The following is a 19,128-nucleotide window of genomic DNA, read 5'->3' as shown; positions in this document are numbered from 1 at the left end:
CAACAATCCTTCAATCAATTGAACAACAAAAATCGAAAAAACGCAAAAAGTGTTGTTCAATTGATTGAAAAACAATCATTCAATCAATTTGAACAGCAAAATCGAAAAATCACAAAACACGTTGTTCAATTGATTGAACAACAATCATTCAATCGATTGAACAACAATTCACACACAAAAATAAGCATTGTTCAATTGATTGAACAACGATCGTTCAATCGATTGAACAACAACACAAACACAAAAATAAGTGTTGTTCAATTGATTGAACGACAATAATTCAATCTATTGAAAAACAATATGCACACAAAAATAAGTGTTGTTGAATTGATTGAATAGCAATCGTTCAATCATTGAACAACAAAACACAAGCATAAATGTTGTTCAATTGATTGAACAACAATCGTTCAATCGATTGAACAACACTTACCAAACACCTAAAGACAATAAAAATCCTTATATTTACATGGTGATGCCTAACTGAATTTCAATAAATCGGAAAAAATATATATACATTATTTACAGTTAAAAAAGAGACAATTTTACAAGAGAAAATCTGTTGGGTCATCACTCCCTGTAGCTAAAATTTTCATGGTGTGGTCCTCATGTACTTGTTGGCAAAAAGACTCCTTAGTGAGTGGTTTGTGATAAAGATGCACCTGATGGCTATTTACCTTGAAATAATGGCTAGACCTGTGAATGGTAGTCAGAGTGAGAGTACCATTCGTATGTACTTCTTGAGTTTCATAAGGGTCGAGCCATCTTGTTTGTAACTTAGTTGTTGTCTTCCTGAAAACCTCTGACATTTGTCACAAGGCCTCACAAAATAACACACATCAAAGAACAGGGTAGGCCAATAATACCCAACTCTTAGGATCTTGTGGGTTGTGGTTTTCCAAAAATGATGCCCTCCACAGATGCTAGAATGGAACTAGTGCATGACTTCCACAGATTTTCCTTTATCTAGACATCTCAAGAGGATTCTTGATGGGGTTTTCCAACAGAGCAGGTTTTCATTAATGCAGGATTTGGTTGATCTGAGCTTAATGGCCCGGGCTTGACTTGAGCTAAGCCTTGGAGGGACTTCTAGCTTCTGCAAAAAATGAACTATGTTGGAATACCATTCATAGGTGGATAGATTTTCAGCCAAAGATTGATTCTTCTTTTGCTCTTCTGCTACTTCCTCTGTCTGACCATCACCTGAATTTGAACTCATGCAATCGATGTCTAAAAAACTGCAATTTTCCTCAGCCATAAGTTTAGCCAAGCCCTGGCCTTTGACAAGCTTGGTGGGCTTCACCTCTATGTTGAACTCTATGAATTTTACAATCCATTTAGCTCTCTTTCCATCAATATCTGGCTAAGTTAGAACATCTTTTACTGAGGCCAAAGGTACATATGCAATCACTTTCGAATACAGGATATAAATTTTGAATGCATTTAAAGATTTTATGAGAGCATAAGCTTGTTTTTCAATAAGGTGATACCTTAGTTCAACATCCCTCAAAGTTTTGTTGAAAAAGGCCACAGGGTGCTCTATGCCTTCATCATTTTTCTGCAACAGAACTGTTGCAAGTGTATCATAAGAGGCAAAAGAGAAGATATAGAACTCCTTGGTGTAATCTGGACTGATTAGAGTGGGATATTCCATTATAGCTTGTTTGATGGCTTCAAAAGAGCTTCTTGTAGCATGTGTCCATTTTATTTCTGATCCTTTCTTCAGCATGGAAGTGATGTGCTTCACTAGCTCTGCAAAGTTTGGAATGAACCTCCTTACAAAGTTAATCTTACCCAGGAAAGATTGAATGTCCCTTTTTGATCTTGGGATAGACAATGTTTGAATTTCTTGAACTCTTGCTAGATCAATCTTCACACCTTCAGCAGAAACAATATGTCCCAGAAGTTTGCTTCTTCTAGAGAAAACTATGACTTCTTTGGGTTCATAGAAATTCCAAATTGTCTGCACTTTAGAAACACCTTCTTCACATGTTGCAAATGGTACTTGTGAGTGTTGTAAAAGACTATTATGTCATCAAGGTAAATAAGGAAAAACTTGTCCTTCTCTCCCACAAAGTCTATGTCCATGGCCTTCTGAAAAGTAGCCCCATCATTCATCAGTCCAAAAGGCATCTTGGAGTACATGAAAGTGCCCAAAGGAGTAGTGAAGGTGGTATTTTCCTAATCTTCTGGATGTACAGCAATTTGATGGTAACCTAAAAATCCATCTAAGAAAGACATGACTATAGCCCCTGAAACCTTTTGCAACAAGTGTTCCATCTTAGGCAGGGGGTAGTTGTCTTTTTTAGAGCATTTGTTCAGATTCCTGAAGTCAACACAAAGCCTGATTTCTCCATTCTTCTTTCTTTCTACCACAAGGTTATCTATCCACTTTGAATACCTTAGGGGAACTATGCTCTTGGCATCTAGCAACTTCTTGATTTCCTTTTCAATCAAAGGCAATAGAGAGGGCTGATAGGTCTTAACTTCTGCTTAAAGGGGATGGTGTTCTTCTCCAGTAGAATCTTATGTTGAATGATCTTTGTGTCATAGGTCTTGAGATCAATGTATTCCCAAGAAAAAATATCAGCAAATGGCTTCATCAAGGTGCAATACTTGGAACTCTTGGCAGAAGACAAGTGAGTGGACAGATATGTACTTCGGATGGGCTGGACTCCCTATATTGTGTTTATGAACAACAGACTCATTTTCTTTCTTGGCAAGCTTATAAGGTACATCATTATGATCAAGCAACTTCTCTAGGGGCACCAATCCTTTGGGTATATGGTTACTAGGCAACTAGACAATGCTTTCGCGGCCAATATCGTCCTTTAGCTTGGACTAGTTGCATTCTTCCATGGTTTCGTTTTCTTGGTCGATGTGCATTTCAGAAAATTCATCAACGACTTGTAAAAACCTATTAATTTCATCATCATCTTCAAAAACTTTAAGTATTTGGCATTGTCAGGTAGAGATGGTCTATATTTCACCTAAACTTCATAATTCAATTTAGGAGGCATAAGAGGAATAAACGTGCTAGCAGACACAACTAGGGAATCAGCGAGCTAGTTCTTCATTCTTGCGATGTAAGAAATGCTGAAAATATTAAAAGAGTCCTTAAGCTTCCATACCTCGTCTCTATATGCTTTCAGCCTTGGATGCTTTTCTTGGAAATTTTTGTTGACCTACTAAATGATAAGGTCTGTGTCTCCAAACACTTTCAAATCTTTGATGCCCATTTCTTTAGCAGCGTTTAAGCCCAATATCAAGGCTTTGTACTCTGCTAGGTTATTTGTGACCTGAAAAGTTAATTTGAAAGATAAATGAATGCATTCCTGTGTGGGGGACACAAGGACTACACCTACCCCTGTAGCTTCCTTAGAGCAAGCTCCATCAAAGAACATGTCCCAAATTTGTGGGCCTTCTTCCTCTGCGATCTGGAAAACTGGTTTCTTAAGTTGCATGGAGGCCAACTAGGATCCTTCAATCTAAAGAATACAAGCTCTAAAGTCAGTGTTGATGGCATAGATGGGATGATTAGTGGGATTCTTTTCATCACTGATTATATAAGCCAACTGAGCTTCCCTGTATAATCTCTTACTCTCACCTCCAAAAACTAGGATAGTAGCATAGGATAGATCATTTTACAATGTTCCACCTAATCTCTTGATCCAACCTCTAGAAAGAAGCATGCCAAACTTCGGGGGTACATCTGCTACCACAATATCCATCATCATGCTCTTCATGGGTAGCTGAGACAAAGTGATGGCTAGGTCCTTGATTAATCCTAGACATTTCACTTTTCTAGAGTCAAAAGAAAACAGGTCATGATAAGGCTTGGTAATGTCAAGACCCAATTCATCCATGACAGCCTTGGGCATTAGATTATTGCTAGCTCCTCTGTCCAGAAGGCAGTTATGAAGGATTTTGTCATGAATAGTCAGTGAGACATAGAATGATGGGGAGTTGTCTTCACAATTTTCAATCATTGGGCTGAGAATAACAGATGGTTTGTCATCTTGCATATTTACATAATCAGTGGAGGCTTGGATGGCTTTAGGCTCAAGGGCCTCGAGGATGGATCTTTTGAAGGACTCATTCACTAGTTCAATCAGAGGTATAGATATTCTTAGCTTCTGAATTTCTAATTGAAAATTGAAAGGAGAAGGAGACTTGTCAAGGCCTCTTACCTCGTGAGTTGGAGCTTTGAGGATGATGGGATCAACTGCTGGTGACTTCTGCTTATTAGCTTGTTGTACTGCAGGGACAAAAACTCTTTGAACAAGAGTTTCCTTGGAATTATTCATCTTCGACCTCATATTATATCTGTGCTGATCTTCAGTTTACAGAACAGCTTCACCATCCCATTCTTGGTTGATCTGGTCATTGAATAATGACTTTTCATAGGCAGCTGAGGTCAAAAAGGAGGCACTGCCTTTGTCTTCCAGACAATGGATCTCATCATCTTCTTCAAACTGTTCTTCTTCCATGACTACATTTTGGAAAGGTGTATTCCCCCTTTGGTCTTCATTGGCATCTTTTCTTCTTTGCAAAATATGCAACTACTCATTAGCTCTTCTATATGGATTTGGATTTCTAGGAGCAAAGGTATTAGGAACTCTTCCTTTCCCAGGGTGCTACTCAACCTTTAATTTGGAGATTTCAGAGACTAATGACTCTATCATCTTTGTCATTTTATCTATCTTGGGATCTAAAGATGATGAAGACTCGCCCCTCTGTCTCCTTCTATCAACATTCCCCTTGAGCTTCTCTGCAACCATGATGTTTGATTCTACTTACAAGGTTGCATCCTACATATCAGCCAAAGTAGCACATCGCCTCTCCCTCAACAGTAGATAGAAGTCAAAATCAAAGGCACTGGCATAGGTGAGTTTAGCAGAGGTAGTGGTGGTTTTACTTCAGCTGGTATCTTGCTATACATGCAGTTAAACCTCTTATTAAAATCAGACAACAACTCACCATTTTCTCTCTTTAAGTTCCCAAACTCGGTGGGGTAGTAGAGTAGATCTTTCTTATTCCCCCAATTCTTTAGGAATGCATCGTCTAAAGCCTCAATATATTCTATAGATCTTGGGGTCAGTTCTCTAAACCATTTTCTAGCCTCTCCATCTAAGCCTTGTACAAAGACTCTCATCGACATATCATTTTCACCAATGTCCGGGTTATCAACATAGCTATAGAATGATTCAAGATGTTCCTAAACTGTAACACCTTTAGTCCCAGTGAACTTAGACCTATACTTCTGATATTATCCAATAGGCATTGCATTCAAAGGAGTGGGCAGTACTAGAGGTCCATACCTAGCAGCTATGATTCTTTCCATTTTGGTAGGTGCTTGTGCTCCTGCCATAGCTGTGGTGGCTATAAGGGTACTGGAAGTCTGAATGACAGGGGGCTGAGGAGTGACTGGTAAGACTAAAGGAGTATGATGGCTAGGAGGTGAGGTTTCCTTTGGGCTTACAACAAAACGAGAACCTAAAGAATAAGGAGATTTATGAATCTTTGATATTTTTTCTTCACTGCTAGTATTAGATGCTATACTCTCAACATGTATTTGTTCTATTACATTATTTTCTTGAAGAGAAATAGAATATTGTTTATATTTACCTGAACCTATTGCTCCTTTCTGCAATTCCTTTCTTTCTTTGATGATTTTTTCAGGGTTAGGCACTGGGTCAGCGTGTGGCCTCTGAGGATTTCTCCGAGTGTACCTTACAAAATGAGCCAGAACTATGAAGTGGAGTTGCCAAGAGGTTCGTCCTTCAGTAGAGTCACCAGATAGATGATTACAACCGAAAATGTACCCAGACTTTGTCTATCATCAAAGCTGGATCTGTGTCGTCTCCCAGGGAAGCTGAGCTTCAGTCTCCTCTCCCTGGAAATAGCGCCAATTATGTTATCACTCCAGGAAACTCTCCTAGGTTGTAGCTAAGAGATACCTAGTAACATATAAATCTTCAATATTGTTCTTTGAACTATTGGAATGGATGATGGTTTGGATCAAGTCAGATGATTGTTTCAACTTTGTTTTAACTTAGGACATGCATGAACACCCTCAACTTTACAGGGCTTTAGACCACTAATGCTCAATAATTTATAGATTCAATGGATAATTGAGAATACTGACTGTACCAACAGATGCATACATAAACACATATGAATGGCTAGCTACAGGAAGTAAATGAATCTTGCAAATCTAATTTATCAAAGCAAAGATAAGATGATAGTTATCTGGCATTAGACACAAAAGAAAACATGAATAACCTATTCAAGTGCAAGCTTAGAAAAGAGGAGAAAATGGGAATTGAACATGTAACAACAAAAGAAGCCTATATTGTTGGAATGAAGATGACAAGCTAGAGGAGCAGAGTCTCCACAGTCTCCAAAAGTTAAACCCTTCATACTTCTAACTTTCAGCCATTTATAGGCTTTTTTACAATTCTCCTGAGCTCTCAAAGGCTTGGAGTGTCTTAATCTATCCTCTTTGTCTTTTCAACAACTTGATGCCATGACTTGACATGCATGAGCTCGGAGGTTTCTTTTCTAACAGCAGAGTAATTGCATTCTGGTAATTTATTGCGCTGGCAGGGAGCTCACTCGTGCAAGGGATGCTCCATGATCATTTGTTGGCTTTTCTATGTTGCACTGTTGTGTTTCCCCTTTCGGCCTTCTATCTCCTGGTCTCTGTCTCCCGACCTTTGTTCTGCGATGGAATGGGTCTTTAGGCCTTTGAAATCCTTTCAAATACTAACAATGACTATTTTTTGTTTTACACAGAAAACGCTGCAACACTGTGAAATCCCGCCAAGCTCTATTTATTTCGGACTTCAAAAGTCCTTAAACACTATTTATTCCTCTATCGGGTCCTTCCTTATCACTATCGCAAGTCGATTATGGCATGTTCCCAGGCTTCCCTTTGTATTTTGAAATTCGTTAAAAATCGTGAAAATAATGCAAAAATGGCCTATGGTGGATCTGAAATATTATGCATCTTCATTCCCGAACCCCTTTGGGTCCGGGTTTTATCGCATCGGCGTTGTCCCTTTATATTTCATTAAATAATGAAAATATACAAAATACATAGGAAAATGCCTTTCGACGGACCTCAAATATTATGCAATATTATTTATATAATAGCCAGGTCTGGTTCATCAGATCGCACCTATGCATGTATAAAGGCCCTACTCCATAAGGTTTCCCCGATTGCGATTCGCCGATGCGATTGATCACAACTGCATATCGCTCATGCCCCGGGCCATTTGCAAGCGCTCTTTGTAATCTTCAATAGCGAACTTGCGATGCAACGTGGGTCGTTGATTTGCGCGCTTGATCGATGGTCCACATTGAATCGCCAATTGCCATCACAAGTTCCACACAGTTTTCCCTTATTCCGCCGATTGCCTCCGCCGATTGTGACTCGCCGATCAAATCTGGACCGTTGATTAGCCATATCGAACGGTTGTTGTGCATTTCACTGTTTATGCCTCCGATACTTTGTTTTTCACTATTTTTATGTGTTTTTGCCTCCCGATAGTGATTTTTCACCATTCTAAGGGTTCTTCTCCTGCAATGGTTTTGATCTTTGACATGATTTTACTGGCTTTTGAAGACTTAGATAGCATATTTGGACCCATTTGGATCAGGACCTGATGCAATTATAGATGCGAGAGTAATATTGTGAAGTCTGGTTTATGGCCAAAGCGGAGCAAGAGGAGATGTGGCTGTCAGAGCTTAAACAGGGGACATTTCCACTAAAAATAGCAGCATTTCACCTCAGGGGCTAACAATAACAACACCTCTAACAAAAGTATTGAAGAAGGAAACATTTTTTGGACTAAGTAAGCAAACAAAGTGTTTGAAGAACTTTAATAGGCTATGTATATGATTCCCATCTTAGTGACACTTGTATTCACAAAAATATTCATTGTGGAGTGTGATGCATCAAGCCATGGTATTGGTGCAGTTTTGATGTAATATGGAAGCCGCATTGCCTTGGAAAGTAGCGAACCTAAAGGAAGGAACTTTTTGAGACCCATTTATGCAAAAGAAACATTGACCATACTACATGTAATTAAGAAATGACAACCATGTCTAATAGGAAGACACTTCAAAGTAAAAATATATCATGATGGTTTGATGTACTTCTTGGAGAAAATAATATCTTCAAAGAGAAATAAAAATGGGTCGCAAAGATGTTGGGCGGCAACTTTCAAATTATCTAAAAAAAAGGAAAAATAAAATATTGTGGAAGATCGAATTCCAAGGAAGGAGAAAGACACAGATGGTTTACTATGTGCTTTTTCCATTCCATGATCTAACTAGGTGGAAGAAGGAAGGATAAAATGGCAGCAAGATAAGGGTACATGCATGATAGTTCAACAACGATAGGAGGACCATGATGAAATAGAAAAATTTACATGGAAAAATGATTTTCTATGGTATGAGGATTTCTTATATTTATGTAAGAAATCTCAACTCAAACAAGAGGTCCTATTGGAATTACACACTTCTCTTATAGGAGGACATTTAGAATTATTGAAAGCATACCATAGTATTAAGAAAAAATTTCATTGGTAATTTATTAAATAATATGTGAAAAAATTTGTGGTGGAATGTATGTTATGCCAACAAAATAAAGGAGAGACTATCAAGCTCCGAGAGCTCCTTCAACCATTAGCCATACCAATCTAGCATTTAGAAGAAGTTTATTGGATTTTATTACAAATTTACCTAAATCTTAAGGAAGGAGTGTCATTATCATAATGGTAGATCGAATGACAAAATATTCCCACCTTTTCTCATCCTATTAAATGAGTATTATGGAAAAAGAATTCATGAAACAATTCAAAATCTACATGGAATACCAAATATTATTGTATGTGAAAAAGATCCAATTTTCACTAGAATTTTTTAGATTGAATTATTTTCTTGTTTTCGTACTCAATTGTATCATATCCCATCTTAGCATCCTCTATATGATGGGAAAAATGAGATTGTGAATAAATGTTTATAATGGTATCTACGTTACTTTTCATCTAATAAACAAACATAATGGGTCAAATGGTTACCTTTGGCATAATCGTGATACAACACATCCTTACATACTTCATAGAAAATGTCACCATTTATGGTTATTTATGGATATCATCCTCCATCCATCACATCATCCTTGAAAGGGACTAAAAAGGCTCAAGTAGTAAGGACCACATCCACACCAACAAGAGGTTCTCAAACTATTGAAGGACAACTTCATTATTGAACAAAATAGGATGAAACAACAAGTATATCAACATTGGAGTGAGACGGAATTTGAAGTGGAGGATTGGGTATTTGTGATACCACAACCATATAAATAGATGTCCCTCAAGCAGCAAAATATGGACAAAAAATTAGCTCTAGGTATTATGTCCATGTTGACGGTGCTATATACAACCAACATATAGGAGATCTCCTCGATATAAGGTCCCAACTAGACCTCACACCACTTGGTGTAGGAGTCTCATCTAGAATACGGCTAGGCTGATGCTTACTTAAATATAAGCTTGGCTTTAGCTGTTAGCATGAGAGAGAAGTGTAAATATCCTTTTCAATGAGCAAGATAGTACACCTTCTGAATGTTCGATTGAATATGTATCAAGGTTCTCTTACTGTGGATGAAAAAATGAAGTGAGCCTCTAAGAGAGAAGTAATAGTAGTACCCTAATGGCGACACATGTAAAAGAGAAAGACTCATCTAACATCAAGTTTGTTAGACCAGGAGGTAACTCCTCAAATGTAATCGTATTATTCATTCAGGTTTTTCATTATTATATACAAGAGGGAGTGATTGTTCTATTCATCTCCTGATGACTCTCCATTTTCTCTGTTATTTATTTACACTAATTACAGTTGTTCACCCAATACATATGATTAGGTGTCAACATTCCCCCCCTTAATATGAAGGGATGTTGGTGATTCCAAGCATCATTCTAAATCTTTCAAGCTTTTCTCTTCCAAGCGCTTTGGTGAAGATGTCTCCAATCTGCTAATTAGTGGAACAATGGCGAAGATGGATTGTTTTGGCCTCAACATGATGTCAATGAGATGATATTTTGTATTGATTTTCTTTGTTCGATCATGGAACTTTTGGTTCTTGGCAAACTTTATTTCCGAGGTATTGTCAATCATGAGGGGAGTCGATTGTACTTGTTTTACCTGCAAATCTTCCAGAATTTTCCTAAGCCACAAAATTTATTTTGTTACCTCAATTGTTGCCACATATTCTGCCTCTGTTGTGGAATTTGTTGGAACTGATTGTTTGCTTCATCTCTAGGAGACATCTCCTGATCCCAGACTCATAGAATAATCCAAAGTAGATACCCCAGTTTCTTTGTCTCCATCGAAGTCTGAATCAGAGTATCCAATTAAGCTAAAGTCACCCACCTGTGTATACTTGATTCCAAAGTCTTGAGTTCCCTTCAAGTACTTTAGAACTCTTTTTACAGTAGACCAATGTCCCTCACAAGGCTTTTGCATAAACCTGGAGAGGATTTCAATAGCAAACGAAATGTCTGGTCTGGTAGTAGATAGGTAGTTGAGACTTCCTACAAGTTGTCTATACTTTGTTGCATCCTCAAATTATTTTCCTTCAATGGATGTGAGATTTAAGTTTTGTTCCATTAGAGTAGTCAGAGGATTTCATTCAGTCATGCCAAACCTATTCAACAGATCTCCAATGTACTTATTTTGAGAAAGGAATATGGTCTTCGGATGTTGAGTTACTTCAATACCAAGATAGTAATGAACATAGCCCAAATCAGTCATTTCAAAACCTTTCCTCAATTCCTTCTTTATGGATGGAATGTAGCTCTCATTGTTCCCTGTCATCAAAATCTCATCTACATATACCACAAGATATACAACTACTTTTCCAACCTTCTTGACAAACAAAGTTGCATCATCAAGATCATAATGTTTGAAATTGAGTTTCAGAAGATGCTCAGTTAGCTTTTCATACCAGACTCGCGGTGCTTGTTTGAGGCCATAAAAGGATTTCACAAGTTTGCATAGTTTATGTTCATGTCCTTTTACAGCAAATCCTTTAGGCTAGGACATAAAAACATTCTCTTTTATATCTCCATTCAAGAAAGCCATTTTTACATCCATTTGATGGACTTTCCAACTGTTCTAAGCTACTAGGGGAAAGAGTTTCTAGATGGTAGCCGATTTTGTTGTGGGGGAAAAAGTCTCCTCATAATTGACCCCTTCCTTCTATGAAAAAGCTTTTGCCACAAGCCTGGATTTGTGCTTTTCAAGTGAGCCATAATCTTTATACTTGTTCTTGCAGACCCACTTGCAGCCAATTGGTTTGGTTCCCAATGGAGGATCAAACATCTTCCAAGTGCCATTCTTTATCAAGGCATCATAATCCTTTTGGATTTCTTCTTTCCATTCATCATGAGAAGCATCTTCTTTGAAGGAAGTTGGTTTAAAATCTGTAGACAAATTCAATTCACAATCATAAGAAACATCCATATCAACAAGTGAATCAGAGTCATCTACATCACCTCCATTTGGTCGGGTTGAATTTCTGGTTCTTGTCTTTCCAACCTCATCAGGATGAACACTTTCAAGTGTCTTTGTTAGCCACTTTGGGGGACCTTTTTGAGATGGTCCAGGCTGCTCCAGTGATTGAGTTGGGACTGAAGCAAGATTGAGTCTCCCAATTCTATCAATCACATCACTCAAAGTATCATCCTTTGTTGGATTTTTATGCGGGGGAGAGAGTGATTTAGAAGAAGATTCCACGGGTTGATCTAGTATAGGAATCCCTCCTTCAAGATGTGGAATCTGATTATCCAATCCTTGAAATGATTTTGCATTTGTGAATCTATCCAAGCAATCAAGTTTCCACTCAACAACATTGTCAGTTTTGGATGATTCAAGAAAGATTACATCTCTAGATACAACAAAACTTTTATTGAATTCATCATAGAGATGGTATGCTTTGGAGGTGCTTGAATACCCCAAGAAGATACACTTACGACTTCTTGCACCAAGTTTGTTTCTATGTACCTTTGGCATCAAGGCATAACATGTGGAACCAAAACGTCATTTTTACATTTTTGAAAAACATCATGGAGCGCACCATATTTAAGATTGTCCTATTCATTCTTTTAGATACTCTGTTCCGTTGGGGATTATAAGGCACAGTTGTTTGATGTTTGATCCCATGTTGGTGAAGATAGTTTTCAAATTCATTTGAAGTGTATTCTTTTCCATTATCAGTGCGAATAGAGCCAATATGAGATTGTGCATCATTTTCAATCCATGTATGAAAGTTCTTAAATGTTTGAAAAGCATCAGATTTGTTCTTCAATAAATAATCCCAACACATTCTGGTGTAGTCATCAATAAATGTCATCATATATTTATTTCCATTTGCAGAAGGAATAGGCATTAGACCACATAAATCTAAATGAATGAGTTCAAGTTTTCTATGTGCTCTGGAATGTGGATCATAAAAAGACTGTTTTCTATGCTTTCCTAGAATGCAAGCATCACATTGCTTAAGTTTCCTAGGAATTGTAGGAAAACCAGTAACACCATTTTTCTTCAACAAGCGAAGGTTGTCATAGTTCAAGTGTCCAAATATAGCATGCCATAATAAACTTGATGGAAATGTACCTTCTTCATAATGAGAATTGTATGAGAAATTTTGTGCACGAGCAGAGGTACCCTACAACTTGAGAAGCCTTTATTCTTCTATCCCCGTCATGACAAGTGAGTGGTCTGATGCTTTTCTCACCTCAAGCTTACCATCAAACATATGAATAGAGTGTCCTTGCTGGCAAATGTGGACCAAGGACAACAAGTTTCTCCACAGTTGTGGGAGATATAAAACATGATGCAGAAGAAAGTACGGATGACCAGGAAATTTAAGCCTGATTGTACCAAGCCCTGATGGCTTGAGTTTTGATTTGTCTGCAAAGTATACTGCTCCATTAACATTTTCAGTAAATTCTTCAAAAAAATCTTTTCTAAAATTCATGTGGCAAGTTGTTCCTGAATCAAGCAACCAATCATTTTTCCAAGAAGCAAGTGAAGCATTAAATAAGTCTTCATTTACTCCAATATTACAGTGTGCCATAACATAGTGAGTGGATTCAGGTTCTTTACATTTCTCTTTGTCATTAGTTTTACCTTTGGATTGATTTATTTCATGCTCAATTCTGTCCTAGGGCAACTTTCATGTGGATGCATCATGTGATCCATCTCTTTTGCAGCGTATGCAGTGAAAATCTAATTTTTCTCCTTGAGAGTGTCTACCCCCCTGCCTCTGAAATTTCTTCCTCTTCCTCTTTGACCACCTCTTCCTCTCAAAGAATATTGAGAAAGATTCTTCTCTCTATGTGCAAGGCACACAACCTCTTTAGAAGACTGAGGAGTTGTCTTCTTCCCAAAAGCTTTCTCTCTTTCAGCAAATTTTTTCACATGGGAGTCAAAGGTAATATCTTTAAGGTTTCCATTTGCTTGCAATGAGTCAAGATAATTTGAGTAAGTGGGATAAAGTTCCTTGAGAAAAGCTATCAAAGGAATGTCCAGTTCAACATTAGTGACTTTGATATCATGCATAACAAATTTTACCTCTGATGCAAGAGCAAGAGGATCATCATTTTGTAATTCAAGGGTGGACAATTTAATCATGAGTTGAACAAATTCAAGTGCAGAGTGTGAGTCATAGAGTTCCTTCAGTTTTTGTAAGGCTTTGAAAGCATTTGAAAATGGCGAAATATGGTGACTCACCTCTTCATTTACTGATGTTACAATCAATGCATAAGCCTTGCTGTTCTTATTTTCCCAAATGGTGAATTCCTTGTCTGAGGTAGGATGTTCTAGCTCTTTGTCTCCGTCTCCAATACAAACTCCTTTCCACAACTCATTATAAATGAGAGTGTGTTTAATTTTCCGAGACCACTCAGGATAATTCTCCTTCTTGGTGAGAACCACTCCCACAATAGATATCAAAGAGTGCATTTTAAAATGACATAGGAGGTTGACGAAAATGAGGTGGTAGTCTGTAATTTGACTACTGGTTAACTTTGTAACCAATCAGCTGCGCTTAAATCCGGTTCTATACGTGTATTTCCCCCCTGAGGTTCCCGCTTATCTGACCAATCACTGTCGGTCCCTTGTTGACTTCTCCTTTTATCAAGTGCTTCAATCCACACTGTTGATCTCACTTCTCCAGATCCAACGGATATCACGTTGTCCGCTTACCAACTAACCCAGACGATCTCCGCTGTTGATGGGACCCATCAAATCGAAAGGCTATCGCGCAATCTCATAACGGAACCAAAAGGAACTAAAACCCCATTTTATAACCTTATGACATCCATTTCTAATGTTAACCTGTGCGCACTTTCAGAAGCGATATGCATCCGATCAATCAACCAACGAACGGTCTTGATGGCTGGAACTCAACAAGGTTTTAATCTCGTTATATAAAACCTTATCGTGTTCGAAATTTAAATTAACTAACATGAATCTTTTGACACGATCACCATCAGATATGACCCTTCTAATCGAACAACTATCGCGTCACTCACTCGCCAACTAGCTTGGTCGATCTCCACTGTCGATCAATCCCGCTTGATCCAATGGATATCGCGTAATCTCACGTGAAATCTTGCATGATGCATAACAAGTCGAGAGCGCGTGAGAAAAGTGGTTTTCCTGTGCTACGTGTCAACTACTAAGGTTAATCGCGTGAATTTTAGGAATACCACTTACAGCCTTTAGGGCGCGCGAGATACATCTTACACTTATCAATACCACCCACATGCTTAATTCATATTTTAATAAAGACGCTTAAGGAAAGGTTTAGCGCTTAACCTCAGTATGAACTCTTAACACTAATTGACCGTGATTTATAAATAAATGTATAAACAGAGAAAAATAGCCGATTAAGGTCCAGAACGTCGATACACAGTCATAAGAGAATTTCATTCATCGCACCCATGTTTGACACTATGAAACCAAGAGAGTGATACCTCAACTGTGCTTGTGGAGAAGTTTCCTCACATAACCAGCTGAACGTCTACAGCAGTTTCCTCACATAACCAGTCGAACGTCTGTAGCAGTTGCTAGAGAGGGGCAGCAGTTGCTAGAGAGGAGTTACAAATCAGGGAGGGAAGCCAAAAATGGCGCTAACTTTGATACCAAGTCAGACCAAGAGATAACTCCTCAAATGTAATCGTATTATTCATTCAGGTTGTTCATTATTATATACAAGAGGGAGTGACTGTTCAGTTCATCTCCTGATGACTCTCCATTTTCTCTATTATTTATTTACACTAATTACATTTTTTCACCCAATCCCTATGATTAGGTGTCAGCAAAGTTAAATAGTTCACAAGGATGTGACAATCATTATAAACATAACAACAAATTTCCAACAAGAAACATCGAAGTCACCAAAATGTTGGCATTATGGCGCATGTGTTGTCTTTGATGGCAACTCACTTGTAACAGGAAAAGTATATGGTAACTAGATGAATCCACAGGTAAGTTCATAGGTGACAGAGTGATGGAATAGAATAACAAAATGATGGGACAAAGGTTTACAGATCATAATCAAAAGTTTGATAAAGGTGAATATTTGAGGAACTATACGTGGGTTCACTAAGGCCAAGTCATGTATACATGCAGGTATAGAGAATCAAAGTCACGTACATGTTGGCACGCTAATTTAAGAATACCAAGGGACCTTACCATGGTATTAGCCAATAGTATTGAGTGCAATAATGGTTAATTAATCCTGTCCAAGATAACCACCGACACTAGCGTAGTTTTAACTCACGATATTGGTTAAGGCTCTAACTATATAAGGAAGTGAAGATCAAAGTGCTAAGTGTGAATGTGAAATGGTTTCTGATGAATACTTCAACTTGAAGTATATTTGTATTCTAAGGGCCATAGTTGACACATAGATCTGAAATAATTATGCACCGATGAATACAATGAGATGGATCAGGATCATGAGACCTGAAATGACTTTCCATTGTATGATCTGCTCATGGATTGACTATATCTAAGTATTGATGCGTGTTTTTATCTCTGAATATTATGATCTATGTCTTTTTGAATTTTTGAAGAGCTGTTCAATTCTAGGTTAAAATTTGCAGATATGTATGCAGGTTGGTCATGGTGAAGTCCCGTATACATGTGGGTTCATTTCTTCAAAGTCACTTACATAAAGGAAGGGCTTCTATTAATAAATGACTGATCAACCTGATCAGTGTTGTTTTATATCTCCTGTTTGACAATGATGTCCTCATGTTGATTTGGTTTGAGTGATAATGTCTGAAGTAGAACTGATTAAGTGATGAATTTGAATTTAGTTACATGTTGATTGGTTGAAAATATTATTGATGTTGTTGAATGTATGAGGGTTTTTTAAGCTAACAGAATATTTTAGAAAAACTCTGGTCAACTCTATGTCTAATTCAGAATTACAAGTTTTTAGTATATTGAGATCTGTACACAGGTTTCTCTAGAGAAAAGCGTGTATACATGCGGGTTTCCTTGATTGAAGTAGCGTATACATGTTGGCATATGAATGATCAGGGTTACAATTGATTTTGTGTGTTGATGCAGTATTCTGAGTTCAATTCTATCTTGGTTACAGTGATCTCACTATTATGTTTGAATTAAGTTGGTGTTTTCTTTAGTTCATCTACAAGTTGTGATCCAATGTGAAAATTTATGAAATGTGGTCCATGGATGTCATTGAGGGTTGGATCCTTCAGTGAGGAAGCCGAAGTTTCCTTCCATTAGTAACTGGTAATCATATCAGGGGGTTGGAGCTTCCTTCCAGTAGGAGATGGAGAACGAGTGAAGGTTGTAGCCTTCAGAAAGTGGGTGCCTGCCTACCGTCATGAGTCTGCACCAAAACAAGAATGTAAGAAGTTTTTGATATTAATAAGTTTGAATACCGAGATGATAGCAATGGTGGTTTTCTCCCACATCTGGTTTCCACCTTAAATCCTGGTGTTCATGTGTATTTCTTATGTGTGATACTTTATTATGTTCTTATTTCACCTTCTTACTTCTTATCAAATGCCTAATAAATCTCTTACATTATGGTTTAAGTTTAATAGATAAAGAATTAGTTTTTTTAACAATTTTACTAAGCATACGCTAGTTTATTTTACAACAGTCACGTACATACGCGAGTTGGGCTCAATAAATTCACGTACATATTTCTAAAAAGAAAATTATTATTGTGATTTTTTTAAAAATATTGATTCGCCCACCCTCTCTGTATTTTTCCTAACACAAAATAGTTCAGTTACTCCAATACTAATGAAAGAAAATATGAATCATAAACATTCAATGAATAGTCTTAGAAACATTCACAATACATCTGTGAAAATTCTTTGGCCTAGAAAGCTATAATATTAAGCAAAAGTCCCAAGATACATAAATACAATGAACACCACTGGAACATTAGAGCCACAACATTCTCTCCAAAAGTACTAACACTATCTCTCTGATGCCTTGTGGGAGAAGCCAAGGGTAAAAGTCATTTTCATGAGAAAAGAGGATGTGTTTATAACTTGAGGAATGACCTTTCACGTCCTCATGACTCTTGAATTTCCAACTTCTAGTGACCTTTGGACTTCTAGAACCTTTGGAATTTCAAATGACTTTTGGGATTACATATGACTTTTGGTATTATGTGTCTTTTGGACTTCCATGACTCTTTAGTTCATACATGACTCTTGATATTCCACTTATTTGTCCTCAGAATTATTACAATAGTACATTATTACTTCCACATCATCATATTATGAGACTTGACATGCCATTATCATTGATGGCTCAAACTAATAGTGACTAATGATATGAAATTTCTCCAGTGATGACGTGGTTTCCAATTGTATCTTCATTCTTCATGCAGCTTCGATCGTTGATGTCCTCTACACTCCAAAGGGTCTCTTATAAAATGGGTTCTTTGGGGTGATTTGATCATAAGGATTCAAGCGTGTTATTTTTTCTTTCCAAGCTCCCTTTATTTGTTAAACTTTCCCAAGCTTCCTCATGTGTTCTTTCCATGATGTTTCTAGAATACTAGTATCTGCAAACCACTCATGATGAGAAACCGCGAGCTTGAAAATATCCTATTATACCATCTCTCATGAATGTTTTCTATTCATGCATTTTTTTGCAATAAAGAGGGACAAAATGGGCTTCAGGGCTCATGGGCACACTTTGAAAGGCTAAAGGGTTGAAGAGGGAAGGCTTTGAGGCTTCAACATGTGCTCATGCGCTCAAGAGAGGGAGGCAGTGAAGGCAGGGTGCATGGCGCAAGTCCAAAGCATGGAGGGGAAGTATTCAGGACTCCCAAGTATGTTGTGTGCTCAAGTTAGATATGGAGGGTGCAAGAATCACTCTTGAAGGCTGAAGTGTGAAGGCTCCAGGCCTTCTAGGTGTGCTCATGTGCTTAGGAGGACCAGGAGGGCCTAGGGCGCGCTCTTGAAGAATGAAGAGTGATGCTTCGTGCCTTCAGAGTGAATTCATTCACTCAAAGGATCTGAAGGGAGTATGGAACATTGGGGAAGGATTAAGGGAGGAGCTTAAGGCCTTTAGGGTGTCCCTATGTGCTCAATGAGGGCGCACTTTTTTCATTCGAAGGAGTGCGCTTAAGGAAGTCTTGGTCTCTAGGAGGGCACAGTTTGGAGTAAGGAAGGGGGAAGACGGTTAACGAGAGTGCTTTGTGCCCTTAGAGGGTTCATGGCACACTTCCAAACAATGAGGATTCTCCATCAAGTCTTTAGAGTGCACTCATTCTCTCTTGGCCTTAATGAGTTCACTTTGAAACCAAATATTTGTCTATGTTTGGAATATGAGGTGAGGGGTGAACATGATGAGTTTAGACAGAAAATCATGTGTTAAACATAAAAAAATCATTAATAAAACTTAGAAAAGCTTAATAAATGATGAATATACATAAAAATTCCACTTTATACACATTCCCCAACTACAACGAGTGTAATGTGTGCGACTGCGACCCAAAAGTGTCTCTTTACAACAACAAACATGTTATAACTGCGCAACACACAAAAT

The sequence above is a fragment of the Pinus tabuliformis genome, chromosome J, assembly GCF_031772625.1.
Source record: "Pinus tabuliformis cultivar Carrire ecotype Pingquan chromosome J, CPIR1, whole genome shotgun sequence".
NCBI classification, from domain to species: domain Eukaryota; kingdom Viridiplantae; phylum Streptophyta; class Pinopsida; order Pinales; family Pinaceae; genus Pinus; species Pinus tabuliformis.
The sequence above is the reverse complement of the archived record's forward strand: the minus strand, read 5'-3'. Positions refer to the sequence as shown.